Source organism: Megalobrama amblycephala, linkage group LG2 (assembly GCF_018812025.1).
Source record: "Megalobrama amblycephala isolate DHTTF-2021 linkage group LG2, ASM1881202v1, whole genome shotgun sequence".
NCBI classification, from domain to species: domain Eukaryota; kingdom Metazoa; phylum Chordata; class Actinopteri; order Cypriniformes; family Xenocyprididae; genus Megalobrama; species Megalobrama amblycephala.
Genome location: NC_063045.1, coordinates 61717839 through 61736428, shown reverse-complemented (window position 1 = coordinate 61736428; position 18590 = coordinate 61717839). Strand labels below are relative to the sequence as shown.

The 18590-nt window shown below is 31.6% G+C and overlaps 1 protein-coding gene across 2 annotated transcripts in view; it reads right to left on the bottom strand.

Moving 5' to 3' along the window:
* bmpr1bb (bone morphogenetic protein receptor, type IBb) overlaps nt 1-18590 on the bottom strand; it is a 112446-nt gene that overhangs the window by 43432 nt on the left and 50424 nt on the right. The window contains exon 3 of one of the 2 annotated variants that reach the window (XM_048181358.1): nt 13715-13811. The exons of the other annotated variant lie outside the window; for it this stretch is intronic. The gene's annotated coding sequence lies outside the window, so the exon portion shown is untranslated. The remainder of the gene's footprint in view (nt 1-13714; nt 13812-18590) is intronic. 2 annotated transcript variants of the gene reach the window in all.

Genomic DNA, 18590 nt, shown 5'->3' with positions numbered 1-18590 from the left:
AAGTTCACCCAAATTTTCTCTCCCTCATGTTGTTCCAAACATGATTGACTTTCTTTCTTTCGGTGGAGAAACTGTGTTCAGGATGATCTTTTCCATTCAATGAAACACAGTTGAGCACCAAAAATGACAAAAAGCACCATAAAACACTCAAAAAAATGCTGGGTTAAAAATGGATAAACCCAGCAATTGGGTTGTTTTAATCCAGCGGTTGGGTTAAGTGTTTGCCCAACCTGCTGGGAAGCTTTATTTAACTCAACTATTGTTTAAAAATTACTATATGGCTGACTTAAAATGAACACAAAATAGGTTGGAAATTAAAAATCAGACACATAATTACTAGAGGCAACAATAACAATCAAAAGGTAAACATTTATTAATAAGCAATTAAATAAATGTTTATTGTTTAACTATTATTCATTAAACTAACAAACATTTAACCCATCCACTGGGTTAAAAAAACATCCGCTGGGTTAAAAAAAAACATCCGCAGGGTTAAAACAGCCCATCCACTGGGTTAAAACAACCTATCCGCTGGGTTAAAACAGCCTATCCGCTGGGTTAAAAAAAAACATCCGCTGGGTTAAAACAGCCTATCCGCTGGGTTAAAAAAAAACATCCGCTGGGTTAAAACAGCCTATCCGCTGGGTTAAAACAGCCCATCCGCTGGGTTAAAAAAAAACATCCGCTGGGTTAAAACAGCCTATCCGCTGGGTTAAAACAGCCCATCCGCTGGGTTAAAAAAAAACATCCGCTGGGTTAAAACAACCTATCCGCTGGGTTAAAACAGCCTATCCGCTGGGTTAAAACAGCCTATCCGCTGGGTTAAAACAGCCCATCCGCTGGGTTAAAAAAAACATCCGCTGGGTTAAAACAACCTATCCGCTGGGTTAAAACAGCCTATCCGCTGGGTTAAAAAAAAAACATCCGCTATGTTAAAACAGCCAATTCGCTGGGTTAAAAAGAAACATCCGCTGGGTAAAATAAAAACATCTGCTGGGTTAAAAAAAAAAACATCCGCTGGGTTAAAAAAAAACATCCGCTGGGTTAAAACAGCCTATCCGCTGGGTTAAAAAAAAAACATCCGCTATGTTAAAACAGCCAATTCGCTGGGTTAAAAAGAAACATCCGCTGGGTAAAATAAAAACATCTGCTGGGTTAAAAAAAAAAACATCCGCTGGGTTAAAAAAAAACATCCGCTGGGTTAAAACAGCCCATCCGCTGGGTTAAAAAAAAACATCCGCTGGGTTAAAACAGCCTATCCGCTGGGTTAAAAAAAACATCCGCTGGGTTAAAACAGCCTATCCGCTGGGTTAAAACAGCCCATCCGCTGGGTTAAAAAAAAACATCCGCTGGGTTAAAACAGCCTATCCGCTGGGTTAAAACAGCCCATCCGCTGGGTTAAAAAAAAACATCCGCTGGGTTAAAACAACCTATCCGCTGGGTTAAAACAGCCTATCCGCTGGGTTAAAACAGCCTATCCGCTGGGTTAAAACAGCCCATCCGCTGGGTTAAAAAAAACATCCGCTGGGTTAAAACAACCTATCCGCTGGGTTAAAACAGCCTATCCGCTGGGTTAAAAAAAAAACATCCGCTATGTTAAAACAGCCAATTCGCTGGGTTAAAAAGAAACATCCGCTGGGTAAAATAAAAACATCGCTGGGTTAAAAAAAAAACATCCGCTGGGTTAAAACAGCCCATCCGCTGGGTTAAAACAGCCTATCCGCTGGGTTAAAAAGAAACATCCGCTGGGTAAAATAAAAACATCTGCTGGGTTAAAAAAAAAAACATCCGCTGGGTTAAAACAGCCCATCCGCTGGGTTAAAACAGCCTATCCGCTGGGTTAAAACAGCCCATCCGTTGGGTTAAAAAAAAAAAATCCGCTGGGTTAAAAAACAAAACATCCGCTGGGTTAAAACAGCCCATCCGCTGGGTTAAAACAACCCATCGCTGGGTTAAAAAAAAACATCCGCTGGGTTAAAACAGCCCATCCGCTGGGTTAAAACAACCCATCGCTGGGTTAAAAAAAAACATCCGCTGGGTTAAAACAGCCCATCCGCTGGGTTAAAACAGTCCATCCGCTGGGTTAAAACAGCCCATCCGCTTGGTTAAAACAACCCATCGCTGGGTTAAAAAAAAACATCCGCTGGGTTAAAACAGCCCATCCGCTGGGTTAAAACAACCCATCGCTGGGTTAAAAAAAAACATCCGCTGGGTTAAAACAGCCCATCCGCTGGGTTAAAACAGTCCATCCGCTGGGTTAAAACAGCCCATCCGCTGGGTTAAAACAGCCCATCCGCTGGGTTAAAAAAAAACATCCGCTGGGTTAAAACAGCCCATCCGCTTGGTTAAAAAAAAACATTTGCTGGGTTAAAACAACCTAATCGCAGGGTTTGTCCATTTTCAAGCCAACTTGGGTTGTTTTTAACCCAGCATAGTGAACTATAAAAAAATTGGTTTACAGTATATAGATTTCACTTCTATTCTAGCCTCTAGTACTCCTCACTTTTCATCAATTTTATGCATCTGTGTCAAATGCAATTATTAATTTCTTTCAACACAAAACTTTTGTTGGTAGTGTACATACAGTACATGCAAAGGCATCACAGATCTTCTGAAGTCAAACGTCTTGATGCACCATATTTAAACGGCTTTATATGGTTCAGAAGTCTGATAATAAGGTGAATTACTTTATTTTTAGGTGAACCGTTATTATAAAATATAAATAACCAACAAACACACAAAAGGTCCAGCTAACGTTTACTTGCTTGAGAAAAAGCAAGCGGTTCAGAATCTGTGTGGATTTAAGGCCAGACGTCTCTGTCGCTCACATGCTGCTGGAAAATCTGTGAGACAACCACAAAATTCACAACTCAAGTGAGGAACAAAGGACGCGGGCACCAGCGGCGGCGATGGCACGGACTCTTGAATTACAATAGCGGCTGAGGGAATGCGAGCCGTGAGCGATGTTGCGGCTGACAGCGCCGCTGACCCCTGCCACTGTGAAATTTCAACAGGGGATTTTCTGTCGTCTTGAAAGGCCGTTGAGAGTTCGGTCACGGAATCTGGGAAAGACATTCCATTTCCTATGAGCCGACAGCTGCACATAGGTGGGAAACCCAATCGGATCACGCCATCAGACCATCGGCATCTCCGGACCATCCTCTCTCAGACACAACAACATCTGATTATCTGTGTCCTGATGGTTTAAACCGATCACTAACTATTTTAAGGTAAATAAGGTAAAGAAGATAATATAGAAGATATCAAACTTGCAAGCATTTTAATGTATTACAAGTTTTCTGAAATGTTGTTTAAATATGCAAATGAGGCATTATGTAAATAAATATGCACACAAAATTCTTGTTTTATTTTGTTGACATATTAGAGTTAAAAGTTTTACAGAGGGGAGTGTATCACTATTTTATTTAATATTTTAAATTCGTTTTTGTGTTCTTTTTAATAATTTTATAATTAATTTTAGTTAAACTTTTAGTACTGTTGTTGTTTGTTTGTTATATAACTTTATAACTATATTTAAAAACAAACTTATTTTATATACACACACGCATGTAATATATGTGTTATTATATATATGAGCAATATCACACTCGTAGCCGTGCAATATGGCTGTATATCAGCACGGCTGTGATTCGGCTGTAGGTAATCACAGCGTGCTGATATACAGCCAAATCACACGGTTACGAGTGTGATATTGCGTTTATACAACAGTTCGTTTATATTTGCATACACAATAAATGCAAATATTTATTTTTTATTGTATGCACAAAAAATATGGGCGTGTGGGCTATTGGTAGTCTATTATTATCTTATTATCTTAATCCCGAGTTTTTGCTTATCCACTGATCCTAAAACAAATATGAAAAAGCCTAATTGGATGATGTAAAAATAGCATGACATGCACAAAAAAATATCTCTCCTTTGCAATGCCATAATTCCATGCAGTCCTAAAAGTGGCACTGACTTATCTGCTGAATAATAAATACAATATAGCTAAATCATTTATATCAGCAACATCTTTCGTGATATCGCCCGGCCCTAAAACGGCTCAATATTAAAGCTTATAGACAATAACTTTTCGTAAAGCTGCTTTGAAACGATGTGTATTGAGTGTTATACAAATAAATTTGACTTTACTTCACTTGATGTTCACTTGCTCTATAGCCTATGTATTGAATTAAGAATTTGTTCCCCAGATTTAGCAGTACAGCCTATTACACTGCGATTTTCTGCCTGAAGAACCCGGAGATGCCGTACCAAGCGTACAATAACTTCATCTAACATCTACAGTCAAACAGCGTAGATCATTCATAAAGTCGTACATAAAGGAATGCGCATGCTCATTCCCCAAGCATCTATGCCAATAAGCTCTGCTGTATTATAAACCAATGAAAATATATATATACACACACACACTATATGTGCATATATATGTATATATACACACCAAAATAAATAATATAAATATATAATATACAAAATAAAGCAAAGAATTTTGAGTGCATATTTAATTACATAATGCCTCATTTCATTTGCATATTAAACATAAAATTTCAGAAATTTTGCTTTTCAATGCAATCAAACAAAATAAAATCACTTAAAATAGTAATTAGCAATGCTTAAAAATATATATATATATAAATTTTTTACCATGTTTTTAGTAATAAAAACTTATATAAATCAGGTGAATTATACAATATGAACAATCCCATCAGTAAAAATCTTCAGAATATAGACAGGAATTAATCTGTAAGTTTTGGTGTATGTGAGTGCTGCTGAAGTGGAGAAAAAACTCTTTAAAGAAATGTATGCGAATTGAAATCCACAGACGCAAATAGATAAAGTGCAATAAAATGCACATGGACTAAAAATGGACAAAAGTGTAGTTTGGATGTTTTCTTCCACTAATCTGAAAACAACACAGTATGAAATGCCAAAAATTGACCAGTGCATGAAAAAACAAATGTACAATTTGGTGTAAAACCGAACTCTAAAGCACTTCAGTTTCCCTCACTGAAGACAGACCCTGAATGTCTAACTGTTGTAATTCCTGAGAGTTTCTTCAGGTCTCATGGTGTCCTGCTTTCAAACTCCCAGCATCCCAACCGTGAGCCACTGGTGAGCGGGAGAAAGACAATCCTCATGAATATGCAAATCCAGCACAATGCGCCGCCACGGAGCATGAGACAATCAGAGAGCTTTGAAGTCACTCACCGGGAATGCTGGGTACGGCGAAACAAAACTTCTCAAGAGGACTAAGAAAGCGTCACAGCAAGAATCATGCGGGGGACGCTGGGTGAAGAGGCATAATCCATCCTCTCACTCTTTTAGAAAGAGGTTTTTAGAGCATTTTAGAAAAGCCCTGATGTCAATGTGCCGCTGCAAGAGCGTTAGACTGTTCAGAGGAAGTTTAGAAAAGAAAAACAATGTGGGAATTGATTCATTACAGCCACAGCAGGGGACGAAAGCTTCTACTTCTTCAAGCTTCTGTGCATATTTTTATGCATCATAACAGTGCAAGATTTTCTGTACAGCATCAAAAACAGACATACAACAGCTAAAGGAACATGCAAATGACAATATCTGAGTATTATACTTTTTACACAATGAAAAAATACAGCTTTATGACTTTTTGATGCATAAATATTTGCACAATTGCACTACCATTAAGAAAACTTGGGGTTATTGAACAAAATAACACTTTCATTCAGAAAGGATGCATTAAACTGATCAAAAGTGGCATTTAAAAGCATTTCAAATAAATGCTGTTCTTTTGAACTTCCTATTCATCAAAGAATCCTGAAAAAGAAAATGTATCTCCGTTTCCACAAAAATATGAACTGTTTTTAACATTGATAATAATCATAAATGTTTCTTAATCATCAAATCATCATATTAGAATGATTTCTGAAGGATCATGTGACACTAAAGACTGGAGTAATGATGCTGAAAATTCAGCTTTGATCACAGAAATAAATTACACTTTACTATATATTCACATAGAAAACAGCTATTTTAAATTGTAAAAATATTTCACAATTTTTACTGTATTTTTGATCAAATAAATGCAGCCTTGGTGAGCAGAAGAGACTCTTTTCCAAACATTACATCCTACCGACCCCAAACTTAGTGTATTTGCGTGAGAAACAGGCCCTTCCTGTGTGTAAAACACAGAGAGGATTCTGCAGACGGCGTGACGTGAGCGACACCTGTAAACATCTCACCTGAGAAGCTTCACCGTAGTAAAATCACCTTACTAAAGCAAACACGGCTCATAACAAGAAGCATTAAGCTGTGTGTGTGTCTGTGTTTGCTCAGCTGTGTTTGGGTTCTTACACACACTGGCGAATTAGCAGGTAAATATCTGACTTTGTAATCCAGAAGATGCTAAGAACTAACTAACTAACTCAGACTCACTCCAGGAGAAGTGGAAGTGAAGCGCACAGATGTGACGTCTCAGTTGGTGAAGTATGTTATGACTGCGGGAGTTTTCACCGCATGAGCTCTGGAGTCGTGCGCTCGTGTAAATGACATCAGCTCGTGTTAGTGTGAGCACTAATGAGAAACAGACACTGCCTCTCTACAAATACATAAATACATAAATGTTAATTATAAGAACTTATGAAATATATATATTGCTATTGCACAGTAGAAAGTACTTCTCAGAGTAAAGTTTATTAAAAAGTTTTTTTAAGGAATATTACACAATTTCCATCCATGTTTTTAAACTGTTGTGATGCACTTTTTTTGCCAGAAAAAAAAAGAAAGGAATTGTTCAAATTTCATTTGATTACATTTGAAAAGATTACATAAATTATTACATTTTTTATGCATTTTTTTGATTACCACTGGTTTTAATTAAAAAAACTAAATTGTATTAAATCAGAAAACAGAATTCAGAAAAATTAAAACACAGAAAACAGAATTTCTGGAAAACAAAACACAATTCATAAAAGGGCAATTAATATTCTAATAAATTATTAAAATGTTAAAGCTGTTTAAATTCAATTGACATCTTTTTTTTTTGATTATTCAAACTGAATTAAACTAAAACGTCATGGAATTTGGAAAAAATTAGGGGTGTGACGGTACACGTATTCATACTGAACTGTTTCGGTACACGTGTGTTACATTACATTGCAACATTGTACCACCATTAACAACCAATATTTGCAATAAGTTCTACGTTTTGTTACTTTCGATAAGAAACAAAGTGTCATCCTTCAAATTCTGTCCACAAAATCATGGAATTTAAACAGAAAATGCCGTTTTGAGTTTACAGAATAAACATGAATGAACATCTGAAGGTATGTTGAAAGATACAGTACAACTTACTGAAACGGTCATATCTCGTGTAATCGCTCAATCAGTGTTTCAACGACAGAAATGAAAGCTTGTGATGTAGCATTTACCTCAGAAAAGCCATTCAGTGTCCAAAGTTTGTTAGTTCGCTAGAGAAATGAAATTTTCGCTTAATATATGCACTGTATTAGCCTATATAATCATTATATTTTACTTAACCTTTTAATGATTAGGCTATTCAATGTATGTTTCAATAAATCTGTGTAGAAATGATCATATTTCAACAATGATTTGGAGTAAAAACATTTAGAAGTTAATGCAAACACTGCCTTATGTGCAGCTTACATGTTTGCATAGGCCTACAATTTATTTAAGTGTTGATTATTTTATCTAAAAATAAAAAGCAACTGAATTTAGGCTAATAGTTTGGGCTCAGTTATTAACCTTTAATATTATAGTAGTATAATGTTCAAGTAAGGGCTCCATACATTAGCAGAGATAATTTTTTTATCCTTAAGAAACTTTTAGTTATAATTTATTTTAATATATTTAAAGACAAAAACACAATTTGTTCAGTAAACCACTGTTTAATAAAAAAAAGAAGCAATTTTATGTTTAGTTTTCTCCTAACCTGCTGTACCGAAAACTGTACCGAACAGTGAGTTTTGTGTACCGCTACCCCTAAAATAACAAAAATTGGGAAAAAATAAAACCCTAGAGGGCCCTAATTACATTCAAGCAAAGCAAAATTTTAACAATACAATCAGTACAAACAAAATGAAGCCTGTATGAGGGAGAAAATGAAGATTTGAGTTAATCTAAAACAGATTGATGTTCCTGTTTCCCTTCAAATGATCCGATGTTTGCGAGTAAACAGGTGGACGATCCGGCCGCTTTCACACATTTTGTCCTTTGACTGTGTCTGAGATTTTCCATCATCAAGGCCAAAAACAGCACAAGTTTCTAATGAGAAGCTTGTTTGTGTCGGCCGGCGCCAAATCAAATCATCAAACTATGAGTTCATTCAAAGAGACGCAGAAACGCATTATACACACACAAAACAATCATTCATTCTCTTTATTAATAGAACAAACTGACCATATTGCCGTTGTTTGACACTTTATAAAAGCAATAAACCACGACAAGCCATGCATGAGTGATTTTACCACAGTTTACTCCATGTCATGTCTAAAAACACCCCTTAAATGTGGTAAAAACAGCAGAAGAAAGACGTTTTCTGTGAGCAGACGTCCTGATTCAGCAGCAGGACAAAAACAAAGTTTATGTGAGGGTGGATTCAGACCGCAGGCCGTAAAGAGGCGCGTCTGACACCTCCACCCTCCTCACGCTTCCTCAACACTTCATTCAGCACTACTGATGGCTCTGGCTCCTCTAATATTCAGATTAGTCATTAATCAATAACAGTTTCCAGTTACAGATTCCTGAAGCTCTTCCTCTCGCTCCACACTCTGAAACGCTGCGTGAGAAACATGACACCGTTTACATCAGTGACCAATCATGAGTCAGTATGCAAATATCACAATGACATCACTGCTGTTGGTTAGATTTTGAGAAGTGATGTAAGTCAAGAGGAGTTTTTACTTCAATCTGAATAAAAATAAAGTTTTATATATTATTTTAAAATATATTTAGATTGGCCTTGGGAACTAGTCTAAATAAAATAATTCTATTTTTTTTTTTTTTTGCATTTTATTTGGATTCAGTTAAGTTACCAAAATGTTTTTTTATGGTTTTAGTTTTAGTATAATAACCCTGGTGCAGACATCTGTACTGTATGTGCATTACTGTAAATGTGATTTCATCTCCAGCCCGTCACAGATGTTGTACGCGGATCTTAACGTGTTCCGAACCCACAGCATTCCTTCAGGATTTTTTTCCCATTATTAATGTGCGAAAACATGCGGCCAACCTGCCAAACTCACAGGAGCGTTTAATGAAGGGATTGTGGGTAAGTGTCTGTGCACAATGGAACCCAAAGACTCTAATTAACACAGTCCAACAAAGACGAACCGACACCAGGGGTCACGACCCCGACCCATAAACCCTCGCTGACCCCCACACCTGCCTGATTACATTAGACTCCACGTGTGTGTGTGTGTGTGTGTGTGTGTGTACGTGCATGCGTTTCAGATGCACAGAGCCTCAGCGTCACTCTTGCAGTGTTCTATTCTATTCTATTCTATTCTATTCTATTCTATTCTATTCTATTAAGTGCCGGTCTATTTTATTCTGTTCTGTTCTATTCTGTTCTATTCTATTCTATTCTATTCTATTCTATTCCATTCCATTCCATTCCATTCCGTTATATTATATTATGTTCTATTCTATTCTATTCTATTCTATTCTATGCTATTCTATTCTATTCTATTCTATTCTATTCTTTTAAGTGCCTGTCTATTTTATTCTGTTCTGTTCTATTCTATTCCATTCCATTCCATTCCGTTCCGTTCCGTTCCGTTATATTATATTATGTTCTATTCTATTCTATTCTGTGCTATTCTATTCTATTCTATTCTATTCTATTCTATTCTATTAAGTGCCAGTCTATTTTATTCTGTTCTGTTCTGTTCTATTCTATTCTATTCTATTCTATTAAGTGCCGGTCTATTTTATTCTGTTCTGTTCTGTTCTGTTGTATTCTATTCTATTCTATTCCATTCCATTCCATTCCGTTATATTATATTATGTTCTATTCTATTCTATTCTATTCTATTCTATTCTGTGCTATTCTATTCTATACTATTCTATTATGGTCTGTTCTCTTCTGTTCTAAACTATACTTTTCTATTCTATTCTCTTCTCTATTCTATTCTGTGCTATTCTGTTCTATTCAATTCTATTCTGTGCTATTCTGTTCTATTCTATTCTGTTTTGTTCTATTCTATTCTGTGCTGTGCTGTTCTAAACTATACTTTTCTATTCTCTTCTCTTCTCTATTCTATTCTTCTATTCTATTCTGTTTTGTTCTATTCCATTCCATATTATTATATTATGTGCTGTTCTATTCTATTCTATTCTATTCCAATTTATTATATTATGTTCCATTCTATTATATTATGTGCTGTTCTATTTTATTCTGTGCTATTCTATTCTATTCTGTTCTGTTCTATTCTATTCCAATCTATTATATTATGTTCTATTCTATTCTATTCTATTCTATTCTATTCTATTCTATTATGTTCCATTCTATTCTATTCCATACTATTCTATTATGGTCTGTTCTATTCTATTCTATTCTATTCTATTCTATTCTATTCTATTTTATTATGGTCAGTTGTGTTCTATTCTATTCTTTTCTATTATATTCTATTCTACTAGAATTAAAAAAATAAACTATTAAATAAACTATTCTTCTGTTCTATTCTATTATGTTCCGTTCTATTATATTATATTATATTATATTATATTATATTATATTATATTATATTATATTATATTATATTCCAATCTATTATATTATGTTCCATTCTATTTTATACTATTCTATTCTATTCCAGTCTATTCTATTCCATACTATTCTATTATGGTCTGTTCTGTTCTATTCTATTCTTTTCTATTCTGTTGTGTGCTATTCTATTTTATTATGTTCAGTTCTGTTATATTCTATTTTATTATGTTCTGTTCTATCCTATTCTATTCCAATCTATTATATTATGTGTCGTTCTATTCTATTATTTTCTATTCTATTCTATTCTATTCTATTCTATTCTATTCTAACTGGAATTAGAAAAATAAACTATTATATAAACTATTCTTCTATTTCATTCTACTCTATTCTATTATGTTCTGTACTATTCTATTATATTCTATTCTATTCCAATCTATTATATTATGTTCCATTCTATTCTATACTATTCTATTCAATTCCAGTCTATGTTCTGCTATTCCATTCTGTTCTATTCTATTCTATTCTATTCTATTCTATTCTATTCTATTCATCAGAATAGAAAATTATAAAAATTTATTTGTTCATATAGTTTGTTTTCAAACTCACAGAACATGAACTGACACAAAACATGCTCTATGCAAGTACATGAACATGAGCGAGTCATTTGAAATGAATCAAAACAAAATTCATACCGTGAAGCTGCCATAAGAGCCGCTCCTGAAAGACGTCTGGAATCTAAGAGTTTAATATTCAATGAAAATAAACTAAATTTGAATAAATTTTTCAAAAACATCTACTCAAGTTCAAACATGAAGATTTAAAGGTACAGTAGCAAAAACAGGCAGTTTAATTCTCAGGGTCAGAGAGAATAATAGCTACTAAAATAACATTATAATTGACTCGAGTGAGAAATGAATGATAATAATGTGCGTAAGCAGATGTACGGCGGTGAAGGTCTGTGTTCAGGGTTTCTGTGGAGGGTTTGGGTGATTATACATGAAAGAACAGGGTCAAGAGTTCACGCACCAGCGTTCATATTCACACTGTAGAGACAAAGCCATCACACAGAGCTGCGCTAACGAGGCTCTGAGCAACCGGTGGCGCCACCTGCCTCTGCTCGCCAATTAAAATCCCACAAACGAACCCGGCCCACGCCAGAACACACGCAAATATGAAAGAAACCCAGAAGAAAGTGTACAAAGAAAGAACAAACAAAGAGACCGAAACCAGCTGGGCTTCAGGATCAGAGACACAAAAACTGATCTTCTCACAAGCGTTGTGATGTCGACCACACATACGACACGTCTGATCACAGGCACAACACACAATAAAGCACACACACACCGGTGAAACGTCAAGTGTGTGTCAGTTTTGACCAAACAAAATCACTACAGAGTGTCAGAAGATACACTCAAACAAACGGATCAAGACTAATGTTACTTAGTTACATCTGCAGATTAAACTGAGACAAGAACAGAAGGAATAGACTGGATTGGAATAGAGCTGATATATATATATATATATATATATATATATATATATATATATATATATATATATATGATAAAAAATATATGATATAAATAAATAAAATAAAATTATATACAGTAAATAATAAAAAATACAATATAATTAAATGATAATATAATAACATATATATATATATATATATATATATATATATATATATATATATATATATATATATAGTGTAAAATAATATAAATATAATGAAAAAATAATAAAATAATACAATAAAATAAATATATAAAAATTATGCATATATGTAATGAAAAATAAAATAAATAATAATATAAAATAAAAATAAAAATTTAAATATATGATATAAATAAATAAAATATAGATCATAAAATAATATGAAAATAATACAATAAAATAAAATTATATACAGTAAATAATAAAAATAATTAAATAATAATATATATATATATATATATATATATAAAATGAAAAACTGAAAAAATAATATAATAAAATAAATATGAAAATTAGAAAAATAAATATAAAAATTTAAAATTATATACATATATGTAATGAAAACTAAAATAAATAATAAAATAAAATAAAATAAATTTAAATATATGATGTAAATATATTTTATATATTAATCATAAAATAATAAAATAAAATCATATACAGTAAATAAAAAATAAAATATAATTAAAATACTGTATATATATATATATATATATATATATATATATATATATATATATATATATATATATATATATTAAAAATATGCATTTAAAGTGTAAAATAATATAAATAAGATATATAATGAAAAAATTATAAAATACACACAATACACACACATAAAATACGATTTTTTTTTCATATTTAATTTTTCCTCCAATTCTTAGCCTTTTGAAACATTGAATATTTTGATTCAACAGACAGAAATGAACAGAACTTTAATGTTGTTCTTGTCTTAACTTGGTCTGTAGGACACATAACAGCAAAATAAAGTGACTTATAACATTCTGATATTAACATTACTGTATAATTTTATAGAAAAAAAATAATTTTGAATATATGATCAATATCAAAATAACTACACGTCACCTCTATTGTGCGTCATGATCAGCTGTAAGAAGGTTTGTGTGTGTGTGTGTGTGTGTGTGTGTGTGTGTGTGTGTTCAGGCATGTAGCGAGTGCGTTCCTCTGTCAGCACACAAACACAATCACCGTCCAACAGTTTGAGTCGGACAGCAGGTGTAGAGCATCAGACATGCTCCGACAACCAAATATAGAGAGAGTCTGTCAAACCTCACGACAAACAGCTTCAGCTTATTATTACACATTTTAGTTTTCATTCTATCTATATCATTTCCTTATTTTATATTATTATATTATTATGTATAAATATATGCATATGTATATTTTATTATATATTTTAGGGGTCACAGGGAACAAAGTGTCTCTCAGGTTTCTCAGACAGGCGTATATTTCAGTCACTCTCACCTGCGTCTGTCTGTCTGTCTGCGGACGTGTCGAGCGGCTCAGAGCGTCTCAGCCTGTCGTCCCGCCCTGATCATCTGACCTTCCACCCTTCACACACCTGACCGAAAAAGACAGACCGACTTCAGCAGGATCATGTGACTCACGTACATCAAATAAACTCTCATCGGTCCTTAAAAAGAACAGCATTAATCTGAAATAGAATATTTTGTAACATTGTAAATGTCTTTACTGTTACTTTTGATCAATCCATGATGAATAAAAGTGTTATTTTTCTCAACAGTGAATCTGCAGCTGGTGAATCAGTGAATCAAAACTAGTGATTCACATCTGGATTCAATCACAGTCGAATCGCGACGTTCACAGTGTCCAACAAACTAACAACTCAGTTACCAACATTACGTCTCTAAACATCAGGGCTTGCATAGACTATTCGAGTAGTCGAGAGATCGACTACTTCAACCACTAGTCGGCGCTGTCGGAAACAATCGACTACTCGAGCGTGCATTAACCATAAATGAATTTTAAAAAAGAGAGATACGTCACAATATTGTAAATCTTTCCATTTTAAACCAAGGAGAGCCAATGGATATCACACAAGAAGCAACGTGCAAACTTTGCGCAAAAGTTATGCCGGTGAAAGCTTAACCTCGGTCTGCTGTCTGACGCTGTGTTAAAATAAATGAAATAAAAAATAATATAAAATAAAATAAATAAATTTAAATATATTATATAAATAAATAAAAAAATAAAATAAAATTATATACAGTAAATAATAAAAAATAAAATATAATTAAATAATAATATAATAACATATATATATATATATATATATATATATATATATATATATATATATATATATATATATATAGTGTAAAATAACAAATAATAGATATAATACAAAAATTATAAAATAATATAAAAAAATATGAAAATAAAAAATAAATATAAAAATTAAAAATTATATACATATATGTAATGAAAAATAAAATAAATAATAATATAAAATAAAATAAATAAATATGAATTTAATTTATTTAATTAATTTAAATATATGATATAAATAAATAAATAAATAAAATTATATACAGTAAATAATAAAAAATAAAATATAATTAAATATATATATATATATATATATATATATATATATATATATATATATAGTGTAAAATAACAAATAATAGATATAATTAAAAAATTATAAAATAATATAAAAAAATAAATATGAAAAATAAAAAAATAAATATAAAAATAAAAAATTATATACATATATGTAATGAAAAATAAAATAAATAATAATATAAAATAAAATAAATAAATTTAAATATATGACATAAATAAATAAAAAATGTACATAAAATAATATAAAAATAATACAATAAAAATAAAATTACAATAAAAAATACTGCGTTAATGGAACATATTCTCTCAGAGACGAATTTCAACATAATATGCTGATAACGGTATATAACTGTCTTCATTTATTACATTATTTTTCTTGTGGCCCGTATATAGTGAAACAAATGAGAATAATAATATTTCATTTTAAACAGGTTGTATTTTTGTATGTAAGTAGCTCTTAATTTTCATTGACTATTAATAATTTTAATTATAGGCCTACAATTCATTGTATAATAGACCTAAAAAAAAATTTAAAACATTTTCAAAGATGAGCTAATCTTTTATTATCCTCACAGCACGTCAGTTATGTGATGCTCTATATTGATTAATATTGATTTAATAATAAAAGTAGCCTAATCTAATAGTAATAATAATAGACTAGAAGAATGTAACAGGCCTACATTAATTGGAAATGCCAAATCCTCTGAATATTGCCAATATTTGATGCTTTTGACAATATCTCTGGCTATCGTCGACACATGATCATCGTCTGAAGGATCATGTGACACTGAAGACTGGAGTAATGATGCTGAAAATTCAGCTTTGATCACAGAAATAAATTATATTTTACTATATATTCAAATAGAAAACAGCTATTTTAAATTGTAAAAATATTTCACAAATTTTACTGTATTTTTGATCAAATAAATGCAGCCTTAGTGAGCAGAAGAGACTCTTTTAATTAATTAAATTTTTGAATATCTTGTTTCACCAAGAAATATTACAGAAGTAAAATATGTTTCATGCTGACTATAAATGAAATGTTTAATGATATTTAGCTGCTTTAGAAACATGAGAATCCCGTTCTGTGGATAAACAGCATGTTTTTCTCTGTCATTTGCACTTTTTAACGCTGGCGTGTCAGATGGACTCTGATCGATCTCCCGTCTGTTTTCTCCTCTGCTAATGTATCTCCATAACCTCTCTGCAGTCAATAAACGCTGGAAACGCAATCCATCTCTGAAATATCACTCCATTCACTTACTGTAAAGCTGAATATTTGTGCCCACAGACAAGTGAAAACAAGACGGATGTCGAGCGCTGTGAGCGTGATGAATGAATCTCTCATGATCATCTCAGTGTTTTGGCAACCGATGACAAGCAGACGCAGAAACACACCGTAACGCCATCAACACCACCACACTTCTGATCCATGACCCGAGGCTGATATTAATCATCTCGCGTGTTTCTTTGTGTCAATCATGCTCTAAAAACTGAAAATAATCAAATTCCTTCTGTTTGTAAATCACTTGATTATCAAAAATATGCACATGATTAATAAATATAGACTATTTAATATATGAATTATTCTATCATTTATTATTATTACTATAATTAATATTATACATAATTATAAAAAAATATATATATTTAATATATAAACTATATGTGTGTGTGTGTGTATATATATATAAATAACTGCAGTAATTGATATGTAAACCATTAAATATATTTAATATATGAAGTATTTAATATTTTATAATTATAAATAATTATAATATATAACCAAATATAAACTGATATATCATTATTATTATTATTATTATTATTATACACAAACTTAATATATAAACTATTACTAATATATATATATATATATATAAATTAAGAATAAATGATATATTAAATAATTATATTAATTATAACAAAAATAAAATATAGGAATAGTTATATCAAATAATATGTATATTATGTATAATAATAATAATAATAATAATAATAATAATAATTAAATATAATAAATATTATAATTAAATCATTTATATATATATATATATATATATATATATATATATATATATATATATATATATATGATATACAAGAATAATTGATGTTTTAAATAATTACAATATATATTTTATATTTTTTATATATTTAATATATATATATATATATATATATATATATATATATATATTAATTAATTATTATAAATTAATATTTAATAAATAAATAATTTTATGAGTATTATTATTATTAATAATATTATTATTATACATATTTAATATATTAATATTTTTAATATATTACCTATTCATATATATTATTTTTGTTATATTTATTATAAGTACTTATTTTATATATAATTTATTATTTATTATATTTCAAATTCAAATACTCTTTAATATATTTATACACACACACACACACACACACACATTTATTTGTTTATTATTCAATAACAATATTATACCATGACATAAAATGACTAATTATACACCAATTAACCCACCAATTACACTTTCAATGAAGTTTAGTTCACCAAAAAATTAATAATTTACACAATCATGTTGATCCAAACCTGTATGAAGTTCTTCTGCAGAACACAAAGTTTTACTGAAAAATTTATATTATGAATACAATTTATATTATATTGTTTAAATATCTTATAAAGTAAGTAAACATAGTAACATAAAGTAAGTAAACATAGTAAATGTTTATTCAATTATATATATTATATAATATCATATTATACTATTTTTATATTTCTTAATAACATCAATTATTCTTGTATATCTATATATATATATATATATTAAGTCAATTCAGTCTAATGCTTTTGGGAGAGTAAATGATGACAGAAGGAACATTTTGTGATGAACTATCCCTTCAAACACATCACACACACACACACACACACACACACACACTCGTGACCCCGTGACCTGTTACTCTGAGCACAGGCTGGATAAATTAGCAGCACCTGATCCGTAACCGTGTCCGTCACAGAATGCTCTCATTCACGGCAGGTTCCTCGTCACATGGTCATCATTAGGGCACACACACACACACACACACACACCTCATCCCGATCGGCTCCACAGAAACATCCGGGTGTAATTTTCCATGCTGTCACACACACAGTGAAGGTGTCTGTAGTAACGCAGCTCAATTCCTGAACATCAGACCGACTCGTTCACAGACACACATCAGACCAGAACGACACACCAACACACTTCTGTAGTGCACAGCATGAAAATCACCAGGGATTCAGAAAATAGGCATTTATCAAGAAATAATGAATGAATAATAAAAAATATTAATGCATAATAATGCATACTTTCACACACTAACTTTTTAAAAAGCAGTCAAAAAATGTACATTGTTTTGTAAGATCATGATGTTTCCTCGATCACAAGAAGGTCTGCGTCACAATTTCATATTATTAAGTCATCCAGTTGTGCTGAAGCATCATCTTCACTCAGACTCGAGCGCTGGCAGTGAAACTGAGCGCAGGATTACAGCTGACAGGTGAAGTGGAGTCATCGCTCTTATCTGATGAAGTGCTCCACTTACACCAAATGAACAATATCCCAGAATCCTCAGATGTCACAGTGAAATGATCTGCTTGTTTAAGCGGAGCAGAGGTCAGCTTTGATGGTTAATTTGCCATTGCAGATGCGCTCCAGCTCTGACTCAGTGTGTTTAAACCGCAGAAACATGTAATTATACAATGGAGAAGGATTAG